This window comes from Mirounga leonina, unplaced genomic scaffold, assembly GCF_011800145.1.
Source record: "Mirounga leonina isolate KUSES-001 unplaced genomic scaffold, KU_Mleo_1.0 Mir_92, whole genome shotgun sequence".
NCBI lineage: Eukaryota > Metazoa > Chordata > Mammalia > Carnivora > Phocidae > Mirounga > Mirounga leonina.
In genome coordinates this window covers 10,849,574-10,853,455 of record NW_023270852.1, presented here as the reverse complement: position 1 = coordinate 10,853,455, position 3,882 = coordinate 10,849,574, and the positions used below count along the sequence as shown (strand labels likewise).

Below are 3,882 nucleotides of genomic sequence, written 5' to 3'. Positions count from 1 at the left end.
CTGAAAAATAGCCCATGCTTCAAATAAGCTTGCTGAATAATTAAGCTAATGAATGAAGGAAAGTCTGCTAGGAAGCAAATGGTTAAAATTACATGTTAGTTTCTATCAGAAGAATCTTCCAAATACCAAGTACTGCACACCTTTCCCCAGAAATAATGCCTTTTTTTTCTCCAACTTTCAGTCATTTCTTTTTATTTTTTAATTGTTTTTTAATTTTTAAGCGACCTCTACACGGGGCTCAAACCTACAACCTCAAGATCAAAAGTCTTGAACGATCCACTGATTGAGCCAGCCTGGCACCCCAATTTCAGTCATTTCTAAGCTTAGCTCCCCAAGGTGTGAATGCAAGACACACAAGCCCCGACTGTTACCTCTTAAAGTTCTCTTGTCTTCACAAGTGAGCAAACTGTATGTGGGGAAGTCAGAGAGATTTCAAACTCATTCCATCAATTATTGTTGTGAAATTTGGCAAGTAATTCATATTCTTTGAATCTCTCTTTAGGTGTGAAATGGAGACAATGAAAATATCCACTTACTAGAGTGGAGGTCTGCTCCCTACACGAAGAGTATACAAAATGCCACATGCAACGTGGATACTGCAATCCCTGGCATAAAACAATGATTAGTAAATATTAGTGTTTTTTTTTTTTTTTTAAGATTTCATTTATTTATTTGACACAGGGAGAAAGCGAGAGAGGGAACACAGGCAGGGGGAGTGGGAGAGGGAGAAACAGGCTTCCCGCAGAGCAGGGAGACCGACGCAGGGCTCGATCTCAGAACTCTAGGATCATGACCTGAGCCCAAGGCAGACGCTTAATGACTGAGCCACCCAGGTGCCCCAGTAAATATTAGTTTAATTCCTCTGTGACTGTATTACATTCAGACCCACTCTATTCCTAGAACTCAACTTACCTTTTAGCATCCAGTTTCTCAGTCAATTACTATTCCAGTAAATCTTCAAGACATGTGATGGCTGACCCCTGTGTAAAGGGTGAGGTCTAAGTATGAAGTTGTGATCAAGGCTCTTCATTGCCTGTGCATTCCTCCCTGCCTCCCAAGCATTCCCTATGCACCTGTCACCCTAGGCTGGAAATGTTTCATGAACATATTGTGCGTTGATCAGTATATTCACCTTTTCTTATGCTGCCTCCCTTCTGATAAATTAGTCAATTTCAAGTATCTTTTACACTCTCCCTAGTCATGCATAATGAGTTTTTCTGTTTATGTATAATCCTCTGTTTGAAAGTGAAATACATACAATAATGTTTCTGACTTTGATTAGTTGGAGGTGAATATAACTGGCTGTCATTCATTGAGGCACAGACCATATCCTTTATCTTTGCATATTTCCTATTTGCATGTTCCGAGAAGATGAAGAGTGTGAGATATGCCAAAAAGTTCTAATATTCACAAAGAATATTAGAATAATTCCCCTTAAGAATATATTAAAAAGAATGTGTATTTTCGGGGTTAAGCATCTGCCTTCAGCTCAGGTCATGATCTCAGGGTCCTGGGATTGAGCCCCATGTCGGGCTCCCTGTTCAGCCCGAATCTGCTTCTCCCTGTCCCTTTGCCCCTCCCCCTGCTTGTGCTCACTCACTCTCTCTCTCTCAAATAAATAAATAAAATACTTTTTTTTTTTTTTTAAGAATATGTATTTTTATCTCTTTGTAAACAGAAAGTGAGATCCCAGGTCATCTACTCCAGGCATGACTGCCTTAAACCACACTGCTATTAGCTATATGGTCTTCCACTTCCTGGGCATCCCTGGGCTAGAAGACCAGCACACGTGGATTTCCATCCCCTTCATCATTTCCTATGTCATCGCCCTGCTCGGAAACAGTCTGCTCATCTGCATTATCCTCACAAAGCGCAGCCTCCATGAACCCATGTACCTCCTCCTCTGCATGCTGGCGGGAGTGGACATTGTCCTCTCCACGTGCACAGTACCTCAGGCCTTGGCCATCTTCTGGTTCCATGCTGGGGAGATCTCCCTGGATCACTGCATCACTCGGTTCTTCATCATCCATACCACCTTCATCTCTGAGTCAGAGATCTTGCTGGTGATGGTGTTTGACCACTACATTGCCATATGCTACCCACTGAGATATACCACTATTCTTACACGTGCTCTGATTGGGAAAATCGGTGTGACTGTCTTTCTGAGAAGTTCTGTACACTTTTCCCCATATTTCTTTTGAAAAGATTGATTTTCTGCCACAATAATGTCATTCCACACACCTTTTGTGAACACATTGGCTTGGCCAAATATGCTTGTCATGACATTCGAATGAATATCTGGTAGGGATTTTCCATCCTAATGTTAACAGTGGTTTTAGATGCTGTGCTAATTTTTGTTTCCTAGGTGCTGATTCTCTGTGCTGTCTTCTGCATCCCTTCTCAAGATGCTTGCCACAAAGTTCTCAACACATGTGGCTCCCACATCTGTGTCATTGTCCTCTTTTATGGGCCTGGAATCTTTACAATCCTTACTAAGAGGTTTGGACACCACATTCCTCTTCATACCCACATCTTGTTGGCTAATCTTTGCATGCCCCATCTTTGCATGCCTTTTGCCCCACCTATGCTGAATCCTGTCATTTATGGGATCAAGACCAAGCAAATCTGGGAGCAGGTGGTTCATGTGTTGTTTACAAAGCAGAAATCACTTTGGTTTAAGAACTGAGTTTTCAGGGCACCTGGATAGCTCAGTCATTAAGCGTCTGCCTTCAGCTCAGGTCATGATCCCAGAGTCCTGGGATCGAGCCCCGCATCAGGCTCCCTGCTCTGAGGGAGGCCTGCTTCTCCCTCTCCCACTCCCCCTGCTTGTGTTCCCTCTCTCGCTGTGTCTCTCTCTGTCAAATAAATAAATAAAAATCTTTAAAAAAAAAAAAAACCTGAGTTTTCAGAATCCCTAGCCATCTATGAAGTGGTCTCTGGAAGTGGTGCGTAGCGGGGATCCACTGAAACACTTGGAAATGGCTCAGTGAGTTCTGTGTCTGGAGCAAGTTCACCAGGGAGGTTGCAGGACTTACTCCTTTGTCATCAAAACAACCTGAGCACAGCACCCCGTTGGACTGAGCAAGCCCGCTCCCACCAAGACCCTGGGACAGGATTGCATTGATTTTCAGAAGTCATATATCCTTAATGACTCTAGCATGATCTTTAAAAATAGATGAAGTGAGAGCAGTGCTCTGGCCTGGGATTTTGTTCAGCTATTCCTCAGTGAGTTTCTCAAGCTCTGAGACATCTTGTGAGGTCTCTAGACAATCATATACTCCTTAATGCCCTTCATTCTGGCTAATGACATTCTCAGAATCAGTGATTCTATGTTTTGTAGTTATTCCTATTATATTATAGTTTATATCCTGTCAACATGAAGGTCTGTAATAAGAGAATGTAAATGAATTGTGTGTTTTGTATTTGGCAGAACAACCCCTGAGGAGACTGAGGTAATGGAGACTGGTCCCTCCTGTGGTTTCTGAGGGCTGATGTGTGCTGGGGGGATGCTGAGGAGGGGGCTCCTCCAATCTCAATGTCAGGCCATGTTCTTCAGTGATCCCCTCTTCAGTGGGGTAGTCGAGGCCTTTAACGACCTGACTCTTCACCTCCTTTACTGCAGCACTGCCCATGTCACCTCCGAGCGACCGGAGTATCAGACTCACCAGGCCATTTATGCCTCACCTTTCCCAGGCCATGCCATGTTCTCCATGTCCCTGCTCTGCCTTGGGATAACCTCCATCGGCTTGTGGAAAACTCCTATTCCTCCTTCCACACCCACTTCTCATCTCTTCTCCTCTGTGACTCTCCCCACCCACAGCTCCTTCCCAGTGTGCTCTTTAGTTGATACTTCCTCTTGGAGGAAGATAGTGTGTTGTCCAT

At 43.8% G+C, this 3,882-nt stretch overlaps 1 pseudogene; it reads left to right on the top strand.

Annotated features, from left to right (window-relative positions):
- The first annotated feature begins 1,709 nt into the window (after positions 1 to 1,709).
- On the top strand, positions 1,710 to 2,686 carry LOC118003982 (annotated as a pseudogene).
- The last annotated feature ends 1,196 nt before the right edge of the window (positions 2,687 to 3,882 follow it).